The sequence below is a fragment of the Pinus tabuliformis genome, chromosome 9, assembly GCF_031772625.1.
Source record: "Pinus tabuliformis cultivar Carrire ecotype Pingquan chromosome 9, CPIR1, whole genome shotgun sequence".
NCBI classification, from domain to species: Eukaryota; Viridiplantae; Streptophyta; class Pinopsida; order Pinales; family Pinaceae; genus Pinus; species Pinus tabuliformis.
Genome location: NC_142307.1, coordinates 1923626087 through 1923648232, shown reverse-complemented (window position 1 = coordinate 1923648232; position 22146 = coordinate 1923626087). Strand labels below are relative to the sequence as shown.

At 40.5% G+C, this 22146-nt stretch overlaps 1 pseudogene; it reads left to right on the top strand.

The window, feature by feature from the left end:
* The first annotated feature begins 5181 nt into the window (after positions 1–5181).
* Positions 5182–22146, top strand: part of LOC149156638 (putative L-cysteine desulfhydrase 1) — a 52843-nt pseudogene continuing 35878 nt past the window's right edge.

Here is a 22146-nt window from a genome sequence, read left to right as displayed (position 1 = left end):
TCACTTGCTTCCATGGATTTGGGTACCTTATTTGACCTCTCATCCACTCATTGCCTCGTCATCATGACCTTTGATACATTGATGTCAAATACTGCCGATTCCATTAATGTACCGCCGATATGTTCAAGAGAAGTTGACCTCTGCAAAGAAACAACCTCCCTCTGATAGTTCACACAATCTTGATTCACAACATTATCTCTCTGTCTCGTGTCGATGATGTGGGAAACATTATGGCCCACCTTCGATCAAGGTCACTTCCTGTCGACTTCAACTCATTATCCAGGAAGTTGATCTAGAGACTCCTTTCCGGTGCCTTGGAGCCTGCATGTCTCAATGGCAGGTTCTTCGTGTTCGACGTGAGGTTTTCATCATTGGCCTCCGATCGAATGATTCTACGGGCGTTCGACTTCAGATCATTAATTCACGCGCCGTAGATTGTACCTATAGTACCTTGAGGACCATTGTCATTACTGGTGGTACCTCTCGCGTCTGTTAACAGTTTCCACTATTGACTGGTAATCAGACGATGTTCATGCATGTTCGACTTCAGCTCATATATTCACATGCTTGAACTTGTACTCTTGTTCGGGTCGAGATGGAGCGCAAGACCCTGGATTGTGTCTGTTGTAATCCAGACGTGATTCTTGATACTTGACTCATTCACTGGATGGCTGCGACCATACCTGAGTCAATTCATTGATCCTAACCAGATGGCTGCGTCCATACTATGGATCTAGATTATTTATGTACTCTCTTATGGATGGCTGCGACCATACCACGTACATCATGTAATTGAACTATCAGTCATGTCTCTTAACACAGATCCTCGGCGGCAGTAACTATATGTGTTCTTATGTGTTCATGTGTGTTCTTGTAAAGCATTTCACCCCTCTCCACCTCTCGGACTTCATGCTTTAGGGGGCATCTGTTACACAGTAATTTGTCACCATCCCTATTACTCCTCTTGTCGTACCTTGGAGGACTCATCCCGGGAGTTATAAGAAGTGACAAAGTCTAAAAACACTTGCATTATGTTCCCCTGAGTATGTACTTCATGTTCCCTGAAGACACCTCCTACAGATTATCCCTGAAAAGTGCTCTTTTTCCATTGGCGCAAGTCCACAGTATCTTACCCGCGCCAATCATGGAGATCCTCAAAACAGGGCGCGACCATTGGCGCTCTGTCTTAGAGCAACAGTCGCGCCAACCAAGTTTGGTCATGCTTTTTGCCTTAACGCACGCCCGACTGTTGTTTCCTTCATTACATGGAGCTTTTTGAGGATAAAAAATCAGTCTTATGTCGAGCTCTATCCTATCTCCATCTTTAATGGCTTTTGGGGATAATGTTAATCCACAATAGGTGTCCCGGTTCATCGTATCCTCCTCCCTTCTTCATCTATATAAGCTTGTCCTTATGCATTGGAAAAGCTAGTGATAGTCGTTAGTCATGGAGTGCTAGATGTTGAGTTCTTGAGTTCTTGGAGGAATGCTAGTGAATGCTAGAGAGGTTATGCTGCCGGAGAGGAGATGCATTGCAAGACACATATAGTTACTCGCCCAACCAGGAGAGGTTCAACGTCAGAACCATGGTTGTAACTTTTCCTGTTTATTATTAATTAATGAGCGACTGCTATTATAGTTCCAATCTCATTGTCTATTATGGTGATGTGTTGATTTATTTCCTTTCTGACTGAAATATAGTTGTGCCTTGGTAGATGTTATGTTGGTATCTGTCTCTTCCTTTGCATGTGCAGGTGTTCGTTTATGATCTGCTGGAGCGAGGGAGCGGGAATATCAACTCTGCTTCAATCATAGCGTTGGACTCCAGGTTGGTCTTCTTAATTCACCTTTGATGCATAACTAGGAACTTGCGTAGCAGCGTGGTTTGATTGTGGCTAGTTCTGTTTTAGGCTAGTGGGATCGCCTCTGTCCGCAGAGGGGATTTACCTATCCAACAAGGTGCACCAATTCATCCATGCCTCAAGGATAGATGCGCCCTCCCAAGTATTGTGAGGAGCAGCCAAAGGTAAAATAGTATTCCAGAGATTCTTTGCCGCAGAACATTCCAAAAATAAATGTGAGATAGATTCATTGCAGCATTTGTAGAGACAACACCAGAATGGGTCATGTTGTGATCGCTTGAGGAGGTTGTCTCCTGTGGGTATTTTGTTTCTTAGAATGGTCCACATGAGCAGCCTACTTCTTGGTGGGGCTTTGAGCTTCCAGAGACTTTTCCACCAAGCTTCGGGTGCATGCGGTCTGCGGTCTTCGGTCAGAACAAGATATCCTTCCTTAGGAGTATATCTCCCAGATTTGGAGAAAGCCCAGATAATCTCATCTTCTCCCTCGATTATTCGGATGTGAGCTTCAGTAAGAGCCTGAATATAGTCGTTCCAATACTGAATCCATTGATGTGGAATGTTCAACCTGTGGGCCGATTTCCAACGCTGTTGGAGGAAGGTAGTATGGTTGGCATCCATAATATGGTTCAGATGGGATATGTTTGTTGCATGAAGATGATTTATGAGATCATTTGGTAGCCTATGCATATTCCCACAGCCAATCCAAGGGTCAATGCCCACCCTTACTACCGAACCTGATTGAATTTTCCAGGTAAGACCAGCTCTGATGGGATCCAGTGCTTTAATCACAGCCTTCCATATGATCGATATCCTTGTAGTGAGTCTTTGGGGCCTTCTGATCCAGTCCATAATCTGTAACAGGGTAATGTATTTAGAGACAGTCACCTTAGTCCAGAGACTAGATGAAGTAATGAGCTGCCATCCGAGTTTTGCAGCCAGAGCGGAGGAGAAGTCCTCTAGCTTCTTAATGCCCCAGCCCCCCCATCTTTTTGGTAGATTTAGAGCATCCCAATTTACCCAGGCGTAAATCTTTCCCGACTGTTTGCCCTTCCAAAGGAGTTTGCAGCAAAGAGCTTGTATCCTAGATAGGATGCCTCTAGGGATCCAAGCCAGTGACATCCAATAGAACAATGTGGCCTCTAGAACGCTTTTTATGAGCGTAAGTCTGCCAGCCCTGGAAAGATATTTGAAGTACCAGGTGTTAAGTCTCTTCTCCATTTTAGCAATGAGCCAAGTCCAGTCAGCAATTCTGTAACCCAAGGGTTTTAGCTTGTATCCCAGGTATATTAGCCCCTCCTCCAGTCTCAGGTGGGTAAAATGAAATCTTTGCAATGCAAAATGGGTCTCATGGGGTGTGTATCCTGCCGCTGTCATAGTAGATTTTGAATCATTGATTGTCATCCCTGTAGCCACTTGAAATAATGAGAAAGTAGCTTTCATGATTGACAAATCCCCAATGACTCCATTTAGAAAAATAAAGACATCATCCACAAAAATTAGATGTGTGAAAATACAGTGTTCAATGATTTTAATTCCCTATAGTTTGCCCCTTCTGTGTTTTTCTTTGATAAGTCTACTGAGTCCTTACATGACTAGGAGAAAGAGTAATGGTGATAGAGGACAGCCTTGTCGAAGACCTCTTTCTAAATAAAAGAAGGGAGATGCGCTTCCATTAACTAGGACAGTGAAGGGTATGTTAGTAATGCAGCTCATGATCCATTTAATAAACATGAATGGGAATCCGAGATGAGTTAACAAAATTCTAATATATAACCAATTTACTCTGTCGAAAGCGTTTGAGAGGTCAACTTTAAGGATCATACCTTTTCATTTCATGATATGCAGAGTGTGTAATACATCCTATGCAGTTCCCACTACCTCATGAATTTGATAGTCTTGTAGGAAGGCAAATTGTTTAGGTGAAATATGCTTGGAAAGTATGGGCCTCATTCGATTTGCAATAATCTTCGCTATGATCTTGTATATGCAGTTACACAGCGAAATATGCCTATATTCATCATATGAGGTCAGTTTATCTGATTTGGGGATGAGCGCAATAAAAGTAGAGGTGAGCGAAGTAGCCAACTTGTCATTTATCCTGGTATCCTTTATGACTTTTAGGAGGTCTGCGCCAAGAGTCTCAAAGAAAGCCAGGAAGAACTCAATTGTCCATCCATTTGGACTAGGGCTTCTGTCTTTTTTGAACCACTTGAGAGTGGCTTCCAGCTCTCCCAGAGAGACTTCCTTTGTCAGTTCCCTTTCCTCCTCTCTATCCATAAATTGTGGGAAGAGTTGTGCCACTTGAATAATTTCAGCCAGGTTTACTTCCCGAGGCACATTATAGATTTTTTTGAAATATGAGTTTGCCAGTGATACCAGATGTGGGAATGTGTTGACAGAATGGCCATGATCATCCTTTAGTTGCCAGATTGTGTTAATAGCCTTCCTCCCATTAGCATATTTGTGATGAACTTAGTATTATCATCCCCTTCCTGCATCCAAATTGCCCTACTTCTCAGTCTCCAGACTTCTTCACGATCCTTAATAATTTTTCCTCCAGCTGTGTAAAGTGAGGAGATCCTCTCCTTGTGTTCATTTGATCTGTATATCACCCCATGACTATTTTCAAATGCTACTATGTCAGATTCGATCTGCCTAAGGGATTGATCATCCAAGATTCTTTTATTGTGTGCCCAAATTTTGGACAACTTCTTCAGCTCCGAGAGATTGTGCACAAAACCGTTTATAATGTTCCCCCAGCCCCAGGTGGGTTGGACATCCAAAATTCTGTGACCATACAAATGTAAGAGGCTTCCTTCAGCCAAGCTGAGCAGAATTTATATGGACCTTTGGGTTTAGCCCGACCCCCATCTATTTCCATGTATATTGGTAGGTGATCGGAGATACCTCCCGATCCCACCCATTGTCTGATATTGTAGCCATATTCCAATAAATTCTCCTTGACCAGAAAACGATCTAGTCTGTGAGCCAGGCTATCATCCCTTGTCTTATTGTTCCTCCAGGTTGCTTGGATCTTTGCAGAGGGGATGTCTATCAGATGGTGGGATTCCAAAGTAGTTTCAAAGTATTCCGAAAGAGGATCTCTTTGTGCTCGATGACCCTAGGATTCAGAGTGGCCGATTGAGAAGTTAAGATCTCCACCCAAAATGATATTGTCCATTTGTAAAATGTCAGATCCCAGTAATTTGTCCCAGAAATTGGGCCTGTGGTGACACAGTCCATAAATGTTGAAGATTCGAAAATCCATACCTAGATCTACTGAGTGTATATCTGCGCCTTCCAATAGTTGAGTAGTTTTATGGAGCGGGAATTGTATCCCATTGCTATACCCCCAGATCTGCCATGGGCATCAAGACAAGTAAATGCCCATCCAGGTAGCATTGTTCCAAGGGTGTGAGATATGGCATCAGTAGGTCCAAGAGTTTCCTGTAAGAATATGATATCTAAATGGTCTACCGCAAGTAACCGACGAAGTGCTAATTTTTTATTGGGCCTAGCTATCCCTATACAATTAAATGAGACAATATTCATGGGGGAGGCACTATGGGGGTGTCTCTTGCTCTAAGTACCCTAAGGATGGTAGATGCAATCTCATCTCCATCCAAGCTTTATGCTTTCGTAAGAGAGGAAAGTCGACCACGTGGGATCTTAAGCAGAAGAGGGGAGGGGACGAGGTCGAGCCCAATGTGGTCTGATGCCTGATGCTTAGTCTTAGATTGGGTTAGATACCTAGTGGAGGGGAGACCAGAGATAGATGCAGGTGGAGGAAGTGAAAGTGATGCAGAAAGGGTGGGAGGGGTGGGGGAGAAAGAGGAAAGGGGGGAACCAAGAGGGCAGGACAAAGGGATAGAGGACGAGGGGAGGGCAGCTGATCCCAAACCAATGCCAGGGGCTGAAATAATAAAATCAAGAACAGAAGAGCTTAAATGTGAGGAAACAGATGTGGAAATGCGCTTACCCGAAGTGTCTGCATCCCCGGCAGCCGCCTTGGATCTAGTGTGTGGAGGAGAAGGTGGTCTATGCGGAGGTCTGCCTCACTTTTTTAGGATAGGCTGTGAGGGGGCTGCCTCCTTGACTGAAGGTTCCGCCTGGACTTCTAAATCAGCATGTTGGGGCTGTTCCCCATGCTTCGGCGATGCCTGAACTGGTGGCTCCTTTCCAGGTGCCTTCCTATTTGCTTTCCCATTGAGAGGGTAGTCTTTGAATAAATGCCCAACTTTGTGGCATCTCCTGCAGTTGAAAGGGACTTCCTCATAGTCAAGAGTCTATCTCCTGGTGGAATTCCTCCATTGAATGTTGATATGCTCCAACAGACTATTCGTAGTATCCATATGCACCAATATCCTTGCGTATGCCATACACCTAGTGGTCTGGTAGGATTTATCAAATGTTAAGAAGGTACCTAGGGCATTTCCAATGCGCCTAAAAACATCCTCCATCCAAAAATGTAATGGTAAACTAGGGAGGTGGACCTAGAGGGGGCCAACATCCACCCGTTCTTGTTCTGGATCGAACAGGGGAGTCCATCTTCGCAGAAGAACCGATGCCTGATCAATATGCCATATCGTGGAGAGCACCCAATTGGTGTGTTCCAACTTGTCAAAACATAGAGCAAACCAGCCTTTTACAAAGGTCTGTACGAAAGGAGGGTCATTCAGGTGATGGCCCCAAACCTCAGATGCCCATTGTTGTAGCCTCTCTACACTGTAATGTCTACCTCAGACTCGACCCACTAAAACCTTCTCAGTTGTATCCATGGAGTCGAGCAGCTGCGTGTCCTTAGTCAGTTTGAGGAAGACCTCGCAGACTTTTATCTTGAGGCACTTCTTCTTCCTAGATGCCCTTGTTCTCTCTACTTCGGTGTCGTCGAGTGTGGGGGAACCCTAGATCCAGGCGGAGCCGTCAATGGCACAGAGGCAAAAATGTCGGAAATGGGGGAAATGCCTGTGAGGTTACCTAGTGGAGGAGCGGACGAGGTCGGCGGAGCGATTGGGGTGGACACAGGAGTTTTTGAAGCCGAGAGGTGGTCCACCGAAGGGTTGCATGAATCAGTCAATGGCAGATTCGAAACCAGGACCTCCGAGAGGGTTTGATCGCTAGGGTTTGGTGGGAGGTCCATGAAATTGAGCGAGGAAGGTGATAAGGGCTGGGAGATGAGGTCTGGCAGAGACGGGGCATCTTTCGGGAGGGTTACAGAGGAGACCTTGGTGCCGGAGATGGAGGGCAAAGCGTCAATGGCTTCGGAAAGTTCACCGTCGAAGGAAAAAAAACTAGCCAGAGAAGAATGTGGTTTTGTCCAGATAGGCACATCCTCCAACGGATCCATCGAATGATCTATTAATTCTTCCATAACTGTCACAACCGATTTGCATAAACTGCCTGCAGGGGTGATGGGGCTCCCATAGTTGTAACTGTAATGGCGATAGTGGCGGGCGTAATACAACTTAGCTAAAAAACAAACCCTTCAGCAAGAAAATGTCGCATGTGATCATGCCCGTCAGAGAAGCTGAGGTGGGTTACGAGCTGTGCAGTGGAAGCGGGTCCATTACGGTGGGAGAAGATGGAACTGTACTACATCTTCTGAGCTTGACCACAGATGGTCCCAGCCTCTAAGGACTGCCATTTTATTTGGGAGAATGTGAAAAAAAATGTGATTGAATTTTTCATTTTCATTTTTCACTGAGAATGAATATTGTTCAAGGAAGTCTGTAATTTTGGTACTGCCATAGTTGATCTTATTAGCAAGGAATAGATCATCTCACCTGCTTGGTTATGAAGATAAACCTGATCTATTGGATGTATTTGTTTAGTATCAAAAGAAAACACATGTGTCTTATAGTCATTTTCACTTTCAGAAACCGAGACCTTTGGCTGAAGGATTTCTAGTTGGAATTTCTCCCTGTCAGGGCAGCAAATATGATTTGCTGCCCTAAAGAAAGAGAAGTAGAAGAAGTAGGAGAATCCATGGTTGCTTCTTCAGCTTGCTATAAGGAAAATATAGGCTTTCCTGATAGTATCACTGTAGTGGGTTCCTCTAAAGTTCTAGCCTCTGATGATCATCTCTTTTGTATTCATTGATTTCCTTCTTTTGAAAACTTTGAATCCTAATGTTTTAATCCTCAAACCTGTGGATGACATACTTTCTCTTGGTCTTTTAAGTTACTTTTCCTTTAGTCTTGGAGTTTCCAATGATGTTTGACTAGATATGTGTTCTTCAGCTTCTTACAGTGTATTCCCCTCCCATTCTTCTTGATTTGCGTACTGCTCAATCTCTGGTTTTTCTATATGAACATTAGTGTTGATTTATGTTCAGATCTCATTGATGAAATTAATCCCAGGGGGTCATAAGGCGAACTAAATCTTACTTTGAATTTCATTTGTTTGTGTAAACTGTCCACTTCCTTCTTTGTTGCTTTAGTATTAACAATAAATGGACCAATTTGTGCTTTTAACTTAAACAGAGCTTTATGTTTCCTTGACACAAAATGGATTCATCCATATTCATTCTTTGCCTTATTAATTCCAAAGAAAAAATCCTCATAGGCAGGAAAATTGGTAGTTTATAAGGAGGAAGTTCACAGCCATAGACTCTGATTTTTCCAAAATTCTGATAAAGATACCAATCTCTAACCTTAGATTGCTCACTGAGATGTAAAATACTTTTAATTTATGTGGAAACACTAGGAACTACATCATTACTCAAAAGACATAATGCCATATGTAGAAACTGATTAACAAAATCACTAAAACAATATTCTTCTGTGTTTTTCCTAAGTAGAGAAGTCCAGTGGATAACTGATTGTGGTCTGCCTTATGAGTCCAACTTTTGTAATGGGAATTTGAACCTCTCTAATTTATGATACAAAAATAGGCTGATGTTTGAAATATCCTTCAACATTGAATTTTATAAATTGGTCATGGATGACCTCTGATAAAAAATGGCTAAAATTAAACAGGAATGTGGGTTTCTTTTTAGAAGAAAATACTAAGAGATATACTAGAATGAATTCATCCACCCATTGATCAATTTGATACCCTAAAAGACAAGAAACCATAGAAATAACTTGTTTGGAAATTTATGGAAAAATTGTAGAAGCGTTTGGTGGATTCGTTCGGGGAATTCTGAATTTTTATGCGGAAAAGACTCAAAAATATGGGCTTGTTGTTGAAAGGTAAGTTTTTGATACATTTCCATGAGGGAATCAGTTGAAAAAGGATGAAGGGAACCTTGAGGATTGATCTAGAAATCTTGACAAATGGACTCAGAGGTTATAGAAAACAAAATTTCATTGTTTCTGGCAACTATGGCTCTTTGAATAGGTAAATAGTGGTTTTCACACCAGTTGATGAATTTGGGGAAGCGATGGGTTTGGGGGAAATAAAATTGAGGCAACATTGATTCCTAGAAGAAAAATTCATCACTGGCATCCTCAAATTTCTGGTATGCCCAATTATGGAGCTCATAAAGAACGAATTCACATTGAGTTTCAGTAATTTTGAACTATGTATCAATCAGAGGAAGTTCATTGAGATTGATTACAAAGGGTAGGTTGGAATTTCTACAACTACTTTGGATTTCCCCTTTTGAGTTTCCATTTCAAGAATTAAGAGAACAAAGGATAATTTAAGGAATTACCCCATTGAATCAACGACTGGTAACACTGGTGTTTGTTGTAATTGGTTGCTTTGGCATGACAACGCATTCTTTCTTAGAATAGCATATGGATCAACATTAGACTAATAGTAGAGATTTAAACTTATCAGAGGTTTTTAAGTGTTTTCTCTCAATGACCATTATTGGAGCGTCCACATTTACTTGTCAGAACATTGGCTGGAGCATATTTAATAATTTAACGTTTAAAATTATTAAATTATCGATAGATTTAGCAGTGGTTATTTTATTGAAAGCATTGGTAGTGTGATAAACTAGCGGAAGTGTTAGCGGAGGCATTCACAGAGGTGGTTTGCGGGGATTGTGGGGGGGGGGGGGGGGGGTTCCCGCAATTGTTGAGAGAGTGACACGTATTCATGGGTGGTAAGGCAAAAACCATTTTGGAAACCCCCCCACCTCCTCGTCCCCTACTTTTTTAACCATTGAGAGTGCGTGGGGTCCCACAATTGAGTTATAGTCGTTGATCACGGTGGAGAAGATTTAGGGCATTGGAAACTGCTTGATGTTTAGTTCCTTCGGCAACAGTAACTTTATTCAAATAAAATAATCATTTAAATAGTTTTTCACCAATAAAAAATTTAAAAGCGACATTTAGACTTGCGCGCTTATTACAAAGTGTAGGAAGAAATTTTTGACTTAATTTTTAAAACTTATGCACTTTAGAAATTAAATGCATATGTCAAAATAAGTTACAATAATGGGCTTGAAAACAATTGTAAGTTGATTTATCTTTGCATTTGGGATTAAAAAAAATCTCTTTGAGACTCTCGTCAATCATTTTATTTTAGATGGATGTGAGGTTTGGGCTAACAGTTTATCTAGAGAGTCATGGAGGAATATTGAACAAATCCAAAAGCACTTTATAATCTACAACCTCACGATTAAATGAAATACTCTCTATCCTATCCTCCTGATTGAAGCAAGTCTTGTCTCCATTGAAAGCATGGTTATGACAATGTATCTTATGTATAAGAAAAAGTTATACATCATTTTTTTTGTTTTTTGTGTGAAGCTCGCCTTTTTATTACTGCAATAGAGATTTAGATGAGACATTTCTTTGTGCTATTCGTCTACCCGTTGGGAAACCAAACCAATAACACAAATAAAGAGTCTTATGGTTACAAGTGTCCCTTGTCAATAGTTTGGATGACAAAAAGAAAACATAACCTCTGAGTACATAGAGATGCAAGAGAGCAGAGTTATGGGAGCTCTACTTGGCAAAGTATATATGACTAAACTATGAAAAAATTGAGCTACCCATTAGCAATTACAACACAAAATGAGGCTTTACTAAAATATAGAAGTGTTTTGTAGAGAATCACCAGTATGGAGAGCCACCACTAAACTGTATGAACTGCAATGAAATCCATACGTGCAAAGCCAACCTCAACTGCACCACCCATGAATCACTGGTTGAACAAGAAGCACATCCATGATAAGAAGCAACCATAGAATAAGAAGAAGTGTGATGAAGGGCATATCGTGATGAACCATTATAAAACCACACAGAAACAAATCACCCACTAACCAGATGCTATTCAAAATCCTTGACATTAATTGTGAGCCACCACAGAGCTGTCATAGTAAGCTCGTGAGATTCGGCCACCCCATCGACATTATCCCTAAAGAAATAGAACATGAGCCAAACAATCCATGTGCACAAACAACGAAAACCCCCATTGGGAGCCATGCGTTACATGAGACACGAGAGGGAGGCTTTCAATTTCCACAATTGACAAAGTCGAACCTCCAATACGAAGACCCAATTTCCACAATTGACAGAGCCAAAGCTACAATATTAAGGCCATTGCCAGTCAATAGGAGAGCTTCTTGTGGATTGAAGAATAATTAAATCTTCCTTCTCATCGAGAGGAAGTCGAGCACCATCTGTGAGAGACGCACCATTACAAAGAATAAAAAATGCCAAGAAAGACTCCATATTCCCCATGCTCTTGGAGGAGGTTAAAAAGTGTCGAAGTAGAGGACAACAAAAATACTGACACTCCACCTTTGTGAGGACTAATGCAAATAACAAAAGGACAAACCAGTGAATGGAGGGTGTCACACGAAATGAGTCATTCTTGCGGACAAGACTGACCTCCCTAGTATCTAATGATATCTAGCGACAATCAAACCAATCAAACTCTATCTTTCTCTAGATATGCAATTTATAAACAAAGGCAAACAAGTGTTTTAGGCCTACCTTGGGTCCAATGCAAGTTTGTGGAAGCCTCGCTCCGTTGATCCAAATGAGCTCCCTTGTAGAGAATCTGCAAACACAAACAAGCACACAAATTAAATAGCACCTGAAAAGCCAATATAATAAAGCATACTTATCATGATCATCAAGGAATTCACGAAAAAAATCACATAAGACAATTTGTTGAGAAAAATGAATCTGATTGTATTAATTTAAATCAAAGAAGAACTTTACAACCTGTGCCTTGATGATGTACAAGCTCCTCCCAGGGTCCAACAAGAAGTCTCCTCTACTTTGACAAGTTTCACTCTCTTCCCAATGAATCCAAAAGGTATGTGATCTCTCCTCTCAAGCTTAACTAGGAAGTCTCAATTCCAACAACATTTACCCTCAAAAATGTTCAGCTTCTAACATCCTTAGCAACCAGCCCAATGCCTTAATTTATAGTGCAATGGAGGGAAGTTACTAGGTCCTCCTTCAAAGGGATAAAGCCCTCCTTCAAAGGGATAGCTCCTCTCATCAAGGGATTAGCTCCTTCTCTTTTGGGATGCATGAACCACCTAAGAGCGAACAATCCACATCAAAATTCCTTCTAGAATCATCTATAATTAACCCAAAGTGAGTTTTTTTAGAATAAACTTGCACCTTTTTAACTTTCACAGGGGTCTGCACCCACTCCTTTAGAGACAGAGTGGGCAGGTTCATAGGTAATGTGAACAGGGGGTGCGAGACCACAGGCAACAGTGAGAGAAAGTGCGGAACCAGAGCTTTGTTGATTTTTAATGTCTTTCTCTCATTTTCAAAGCTTGACATGAAGAGCTGAGGTCTGAGACTTGCTTAGGAGGACAGTATAAGTGATGATGGACCCATACTGACTGCAAATAGTCATGGTGACAATATTTTGTGTAACAGATTGCCCCCTAAAGTGCGAAGTCTGTAGTAGATGAGGATTTCATTTATCATTTAGGAAGAGTGAAGTACTTTATCATTTCGAGGATCATCTTGTGGAGAGCCCGGTTGGAACCTGTAAAAACATTCAATGCAAAATATATATATGAGATCATATCATCGCTGAGGTAGGCATTCCCATACTTAGATCCAAACTGACTAGAAAACTAACTACTTCTCTAATATAGGAATGATCTTGTAATACATCACAAGTATAGACACATGTAGACACTGTATGGACATAGCCATCTGTTTATGAATAGTCCATAGTATAATGAATACAAAATTCCTCGCAGCCTGGATGGCAGAAACTAGATCCAGGGTCTTCATTTCTATTTCCCGAAATAGTACGATTCTATCCATGCGAATGAATGTGTTGAAGTCGAACATGGTAGAAACCACTTGATTACCAGTTAATGATGTAAACTGTTAACAAGTGTGAGAGAAACCACCAGTAATGTCAATGGCTCTCAAAGTACTCAGTACAATCCATGAGATGTGAATAGATGTGTTGATGTCGAACATGTCACAGAATCCTTTGATCGAAGGTCTATGATGCAACCTATCGTCGAAGGCGAGAAACCTGTCATTGAGGCATGCAGATCCCAAGGTACTGACGATTTCTAGATCATCTTTCTAGATAATGAGCTGAAGTCGATAGAAAGCGATCCGTCGTAGGCAAGCCCACAACACGAAATCATAGATCAAGTTTGAAGAAATTTAGTTGCAAGGACTAACTCATGGATGGTCAAAATGGATGACAGATATTTCGCAGATGAATGGCTTATTTGCACTGACCTCTTGAACACATAACGACACAGCAGATGGTTTGGTGAAAATTGACCCAAACTTAATACCCGGAAACCGGCTGAAGACTTTCAATATTGTTTGATCAATTGTTAGGCAAAGGATTTCCCAACCCAGGTGAATAAAAGTGTCGTGTTGAAGAGTGGTTACAAAGTATCACAAACAGGCTCATTTTTCTCTCTTTTCCCCCACCATTTCTGGCAAGTACCTCTTTATTTTTGACAAGCTTGAGGAGGATAACATTTGCTTGATTATAAGCTCATCCTTCGGATGAGTCCAACTTTGTTTAAATTCGAACCCTAAGAAGGAGTGATCCGTTCCTGTTTGTAATTGAACAGGTCCTTTACTGTTAAATTTTAACGAGTCCAGTATAGGAGAAACTCGGCGTTTCTCAATTTTAGAGAGTCTGAAAAAACTTAAGAAGACTCCATGGTTGTCCTTTTTCGTAAATTTGTGTCTCCCAAGCCCTAAAAAGTATAAAATAATACTTGAGAGAACAGCTTGATCATTACGACCAAGGATTACTTTTCATAATTAGTGCCTCTAATCCGAAAAAGTAAAAAAGCGATCAATGACACGTCGTTTTATAACCAATATCGAATTTGAAACGACAAAAATCCGACAATCTTTTCATGTTTTTACGGTCAAAAAAGGGTTGTAAGTGGACCGTCTTTTTAGTTCCATTTTAACGAGCTTAAAAAGAAAAACTCGGCAATCTTTTCATATTTTAGGAGTCAGAAAAGAGCTTAAAGATGACTCTAAGGTTTCACTTTTTCGTAAGTTTTAACGAGTTCGAAAAAATGATAAAAATGTACTCATGGTTTTCACTTTTTCGTAAGTTTTAATGAGTTCGAAAAAATGATAAAAATGTACTCCTACGGCCGACTTTCAATTTAAACGAGCAGGAAAAGATGGAAAGAACTTGGCATTTTCATTTGTTTTACGAGAATGAAAGATAGCTAAATAATCTCGGGATTTTCATGAGTTTAACGATTCTTGAAAATAACTAAAATTGACTCGAGATAGGTTTCATTTTTACAAAAGCTTGAAACAGAGGAAAACTATGCTTCAAAGTAGTTTCATTTTTACACAAGCATGAAATAGAGAGAAAACTGTGCTTGATGCCCCCTAAGCGTAACTGCTAGAGTGCATGCCCCCCAGCTTCATTTCATTCAACTAAGTACATTAATTAATATTTGGATGGAATGAAGGTTCAGTTACGAGATCATTTGAAAGACTCGACCTACAACTGTAAGAAAATTATGCAAAAAACTGAAATAAATAACCTAAATATACAACTTAACATTTATGAGATCTAGTCAAACTCTCGACTCAATTAGAGGAGGATTTGTTTCATTTTTTAACGAGCTTGACACAGGAAAAAAACCAGTGTTGATAATATCGGTATCGGGAAAATATCGGCGAGGGTCCAGAAAATATCTTATCGGCAATATCGGCAAAATATCGGCAAATATCGGCAAGCATAAAAAATATTTTTTTCAAATTTTTAAATATAGCCGATATTTTGCCGATATTTTCAAAATATCGCGATATTTTGCCGATATTTTCCGATATTTGCCGATATTTTCAAAACAGAAAATATCGCGATATTTTCTCGGTGATATATCGTTTTGCCGAAAATATCGCGATATTTCCGAATATCGCCGATATTATCAACAGTGAAAAAAACTATGCTCGGATTCGGTTTCATGTTTACGCAAGCTTGAAACGAAAAAATATGCTTGTTATAAGTTTGCATGCCCCCAGCATAATGACACAAATCGAGGTACATGCCCCCCAAGCTTCATTGCATTCAACCAGGTGGATGAAATGAAGGTTTACTTTTGAAATCTTGGAAAGACTCGTGGGAGTTGTTTCATTTTTTAGTGAGGTTGACACAGGAAAAGAACTATCCTCAAAACCCTTAAACCAAAGATTATGGGTTCGATCCCCAGTGGAGTCGCCATTTTGTCACACGAAATGAGTCGTTCTTGCGGACAAGACCGACCTCCCTAGTATCTAATGATATCTAGCGACAATCAAACCAATCAAACTCTATCTTTCTCTAAATATGAAATTTATAAACAAAGGCAAACAAGTGTTTTAGGCCTACCTTGGGTCCAATGCAAGTTTGTGGAAGCCTCGCTCTGTTGATCCAAATGAGCTCCCTTGTAAAGAATCTGCAAACACAAACAAGCACACAAATTAAATAGCACCTAAAAAGCCAATATAATAAAGCATACTTATCATGATGATCAAGGAATTCATGAAACAAATCACATAAGACAATTTGTTGAGAAAAATGAATCTGATTGTATTAATTTAAATCAAAGAAGAACTTTACAACCTATGCCTTGATGCTGTACAAGCTCCTCCCAGGGTCCAAAAAGAAGTCTCCTCTACTTTGACAAGTTTCACTCCCTTCCCAATGAAGCCAAAAGGTATGTGATCTCTCCTCTCAAGCTTAACTAGGAAGTCTCAATTCCAATAGCATTTACCCTCAAAAATGTTCAGCTTCTAACCTCCTTAGCAACCAGTCCAATGCCTTAATTTATAGTGCAATGGAGGGAAGTTATTAGGTCCTCCTTCAAAGGGATAAAGCCCTCCTTCAAAGGGATAGCTCCTCTCATCAAGGGATTAGCTCCTTCTCTTTTGGGATGCATGAACCACCTAAGAGCGAACAATCCACGTCAAAATTCCTTCTAGAATCATCTAGAATTAACCCAAAGTGAGTTTTTTAGAATAAACTTGCGCCTTTTTGAATTTCACAGGGGTCCGCACCCACTCCTTTAGAGACAGAGCAAGTAGGTCCGCAGTGTTGGCATTATGATTCAGGTGTTGTCCTTGATGGCAAACCCATTCAGGTGATAAATCAAGAAGGACGCAGGAAATATGTTCAGCAAGTGCGTCCCCGTAGGTATACCATACAGAACCCGCGTCCAGGGACGCAGGCCAGCCGTTCAGGAGGTGCGTCCGCCCAGTGCACACATTTCAAGGCAGAGAAAAGCACGTGGGGGTTTCTTGTGTGGTATCTAGCCGACGGTTTTGTGTTTCTATGGTGTCGGCTCGTGGTTTTGTTCCATGTTTTGGGGAGAAGCTTGCCTATATAAAGCAAAGGAGTTCATTTGGATTACGCATCATCTTGGTTGAATATCTTTTGGTGAGATCTAGTCCAGATCTATGAAGGCGAATCTTCTAATGGACTGTGATCTCTATGGCGCATGATCAGATCTGTGGATCTGAGTGTTTGGGTTGGTTCTGAAGTCCTCATATCTTTTATATCTGAAGGGACGCAGGTTCAGTGAAGGGAAAGTGCGCCGGGACGCAGTACAGTAAAGGCTCAGGTGCGTCTCTGAGGCAAAGGACGCGGCGCGACTGTGTTATTGGGTGCGTCTCTGAAGCAAAAGACGCGGCGTGATAGTGTTTTTGGGTGCGCCGGTCGCAGCAAAGCATAGAGGAACAGTGCGTCGGCACGCAGAACAGTGGAAGGTAGACTGCGTCCAGTCGCAGGTCACAGAAAGAAAATATGCGTCCCTGTCTTAAGATGATCTGTTGACTGTATATTTCTGTTCATAAGGTGTTCTGGGTTATTTCTGTAATTACTGATCTGATATCTGTAGTAGACTGTATCTGTTGTATACTTGCTGATCTTTTGATTCTTCATGAAAAGAAGTAGGGGGTTGTAGCTCCCTTCCAGGAGAGACTGGAAAACGAGAGAGAGTTGTAGCTCTCTGCAGGTTGCAGCCTGCGTGCTGGTAAAGGACTGCACCAGTACAAAATCATTGTAAAAAGAATTTCTTGAAAGAAGATAGAGACATATTGCAGCAGGTGGTTTTCTCCCGCATTGGGTTTCCACCTTACATCTTGTGTTCTTTGGTGTGACTGTCTATTTTCTTTATTCATGCTCATTATTTTATGGTACTGATATGCAAGAATAATTCAAAAGATCAAATAAGGAAGATTTGGTAAATTGCTTGATAATACTGATTCACCCCCCCTCTCAGTATTATTTCCAACAATTGGTATCAGAGCAGGTCCTTCAGAAAAGCTTGATCGCTTGAAGGTAGATCGTTCATCATGAGCAACTACGAGAGAGAAGCATCAATCAGGCCACCAGTTTTTGATGGGACAAACTTCAATTATTGGAAGGTAAGAGTTACTGCATATCTTCAATCTCTTGGTACTGAAGTTTGGGACATTGTAGAAACAGGCTATGCTTTTCCTTCAGCTACTCCTACAGATCCAGCTGAGAAAAAGAAGTATGAAACAAATGCAAAAGCAGTCAGTACTCTATTAGGAAGTATATCCCAAACAGAATTCATGAAGGTAATGCACTTCAAATCAGCAAAAGAAATATGGGACAAAATGATCACAAGCTATGAAGGAGATGAACAGGTAAAACAAGCCAAACTTCAAACTCTCAGAATTCAATATGAGACTCTCAAGATGTATAATGATGAAAGTGTGGCTAATTATTTTCTTCGGGTAGATGAGATTGTAAATTGTATGAAAAATTTGGGTGAAGAAGTAAAGGAGTCTCTAGTAGTTCAAAAGATTCTAAGATCATTATCCCCCAAGTTTGAATCCAAAGTATCTGCAATAGAAGAAAAAGAAAATCTCCGTGTTCTTACTATGTCTCAGCTACATGGAATTCTAACTGCTTATGAAATGAGAAAGGGAGGACCATCAGACAGAAGGGAGGCTGCTTTTAAAGCATCAGGCAAAGAAGATTACTATGAAGCAAGCCATGATCCAGAAGAAGAGGAAGAAGAATCAAATTTTGTCAGAAATCTTCAAAGAGGTTCTGGAAGGTTCAGAGGTAAGCTACCTTTCAAATGCTTTGCTTGTGGAAGAGTAGGTCATTATGCTGCAAAATGCTCTTATAAGGATAAAGGAAAGGAACCAGTTAGATGGAACAAGAAACAAAGCGCAAATAAGAAAAGCTACTACACCCATGAAGATAGTGATGGCTTATCAAACAGTGATGAAGATGAACAAGGTAATAAATATAGGTTGTTAATGGCATTTGAAGATGATGATTATGAGGATGCTGTAGATGTGGATAACCTTTATGATGAAATTACTAGACTCAAGAGATGCATAGAAGAAAAGAACATGATTATTGATACTCTACAATTCCAAATTGATGAAAAAGAAAAACATCTTGAAAAATTAGAAGGTGAAATTGTTGGTCTTAGAAAAGAAATTGAGAAAACAAAAACTATTAATCTCAAGTTTGTCAAAGGATCTGAAACTTTGGATGAGATTATCAGTGTGCAGCGGTCTCCACTAAATAAGACAGGTTTGGGCTATAATGGAGAAACTTCTCAAGCATCCACTTCAAAAAGTTATCTTGATGCAGCAAGAAGAAATGAGCAAGAGCACAAGGAAGATCATCAGGTAAAGCAGGGACAAATGTCAAGCAGAAACTATCAGGGGCAATCCAGCTTAAGGGTGAACAAAAGCCACAACCAGCCACAGGTAAAATCTTCTCAATTTGGTTCAAGAATAGATGAAAATAGAAATTACAATCAGTTGGCTGGTAGATCCAATAATCGCAGAAGCTTCTTCAATGGACAATGCTTTTCTTGCCATAACTTTGGTCACAAAGCAGCTCAATGTGTTGCGTATAAAACAATCATGACTAGGGAAGCTCAAAAACAAAGAAGTATGACAGGGATTACAAAAAGGACCTATAACAACTTTTCAGCTCTTGAAAATGAAGTTGAATGTTCTATTTGCAATAATTTTGGACATAAAGACTTTGAATGCAGAAGCAGGTTTCCGGAAAGAAAGGTACAAGAGCAGAAAAAGGAACAAGCCTCAGGCGCCAAAACATGGAGAATAAAGGAACCTCAAACAGAAAGATGTGGGATAGCATTTTATGCAGAAGGACAAGAAAATCTATGGTACATTGACAGTGGATGTTCGAAGCATATGACAGGTGATAAAGAAAAACTTGAGTCTTATTCTAATTTAGAAAAGGGAAAGAAAGTCTCTTTTGGAAATGATACTCCTGCAACTATAAAAGGAAAAGGTATTGCTCCTTTAAAAGAAGATGTTAAGGCTGGAAATGTTTTGTTTGTTGATGGATTGAAGCATAATCTACTAAGTGTCAGCCAGATGTGTGATCAAAGAACCGAGGTTATATTCAGATCAAATGGATGCCTTGTTCGTGATCTTGATACAGGTAAAACAGTTCTCAAAGGAAAGAGAACTCCAAATAATCTATACATATTTGATGAAGGACAACAACAATGCTATCTAAGCAAGAATGAAGAGCACTGGTTATGGCATCGAAGGTTGGGACATCTAAGCTTCTCACAAATAAGGAAAGCTTGCAAATATCAGGCAGTTCGCGATCTTCCAGATATCAAAATTCCTGACAACACCATATGCAGATCATGTCAGTTTGGAAAACAAACCAGAACTAACTTTCCAGAGAAAGAAGGATCAGCCAGCATGCCTCTTGAGCTAGTACATACAGATGTATGTGGACCATTCAGAAAAAGAACACCTAGAGGAGAGGAATACTTGATATTATTTATTGACGATTTCTCCAGGTTTGTTTGGTTAGGACTTATGAAGCACAAAGATGAAGCATTCGAAAAATTCAAAACCTTCAAAGCCTTGGCTGAAAATGAATCAGGTCACAAAATTAAGTGCCTCAGATCTGACAGAGGTGGGGAATTTACTTCAAATGAATTTTTCGATTTCTGTGATGAACATGGGATAAGGAGAGAATTCTCTACAGCTAGAACGCCTCAGCAAAATGGAGTTGTTGAAAGAATGAACAGAACAATCCAACAAATGGCTCGTGCTATGCTTGATGAATCAGGAACCCCCGCAACCTTCTGGGGTGAGGCTGCACATACTGCGGTTATTATTCTCAACAAGACAAATGTCCGGGTGAACAGCACTCAAACCCCTCATGAGCTCTGGAGTGGTAAAACTCCTTCGGTAAAGCACTTCAAAATATTTGGGAGCAAATGCTATATCAAGAATACTGAGGAGCAGCTTGGCAAACTTGATCCTAGAGCAGATGAAGGCATTCTTCTTGGCTATTCTCCACATAGCAAAGCATACAAATGCTACAATAAAAGACTTGGCAGAATTGTTGACAGCATTGATGTAGTGGTTGATGAAAAGGGATATATTCCTAGGCAAATACATCGTGAAGACATCGAAGAAGATGAGAGCTACCCTCAAAGACAGAATGATGAAGAAGAAGAACCTCAAGAAGAATCTCAAGAAGAACCTCACGAAGAAGCAGAAGAACGGACAAGAATAGAAGAAAAGACTCCATCCAGATATGTTCAGAAGAACCATCCAGAATCTCAGATCATGGGACAAAAAGAAGCAGGTATACAAACTAGAAGAACAGTTGCAGAAGCTTCAAGCTATTTGGCATTACTTTCCTCCACCGAACCACAAAATGTGAAAGAGGCATGCAAAGATGAATGTTGGGTGAAAGCAATGGATGAAGAACTTGAGCAAATCGAAAAGAACAACACTTGGGAGCTGGTTCCTAGACCAAAAGATAAGAATGTTATTGGAACAAAATGGGTCTTCAAAAATAAATTGAATGAAAATGGAGAAGTAATTAGAAACAAAGCCAGACTCGTTTGTAAAGGGTATGCGCAGCAAGAAGGAATAGACTTTGAAGAAACTTTTGCTCCTGTTGCAAGACTTGAGGCCATCCGAATGTTCCTTGCTCTCTCAAGTTTTCAGAACTTCAAAGTATTTCAAATGGATGTGAAATCAGCCTTTTTGAATGGAGACTTGGAAGAAGAAGTGTACATTGAACAGCCAGATGGGTTCATTCTTGGAAATGATCCAAATCTTGTATGCCGATTGAAAAAGGCTCTCTATGGTCTCAAACAAGCTCCAAGGGCTTGGTACTACCGGTTGGACAAATATCTTCATCAACAAGGTTTCTTAAAAGGTTCAGCAGATAGCAATCTGTATATAAAAGTTGAAAATGACAAATTGCTAATACTTGTTGTGTATGTAGATGACATTATTTTTGGCAGCAATGAAGAAGCTATGAGTCAAAGCTTTGCCTCAGTCATGCAGAAAGAATTTGAAATGTCCTTGCTAGGAGAACTGACATATTTCCTTGGTTTGCAAATCCAACAGAAGGAAGGAGGAATCTTTTTATCTCAAACCAAGTATCTCAAGCAGATTTTGAAGAAATATGGCATGGAAGATGCAAAACCAGTATGTACACCCATGGTCACAGGATGTAGTCTCAGTGCAAATGATGAATCTGCAGCAGTACATCAACCAACCTACAGATCTATGATTGGAAGTTTACTATATTTGACAGGTACCCGACCAGACATCATGCATGCAGTTGGAATAGTTGGAAGATTTCAGGCAAATCCGAAGGAGACTCATCTTCAAGCAGTGAAGAGAATTTTCAAATATCTTCAAGGGACTCAAAATTATGGCTTATGGTATCCTAGAAATACAGATCTTACTCTTCATGCCTATACAGATGCAGATTGGGCCGGAAGCGTGGATGACAGGAAAAGCACAAGTGGTGGTGCGTTCTTTATGGGTCCCAGACTGGTCTCTTGGTTCAGCAAGAAACAGAGTTCAATTGCCTTGTCTACAGCTGAAGCAGAATATGT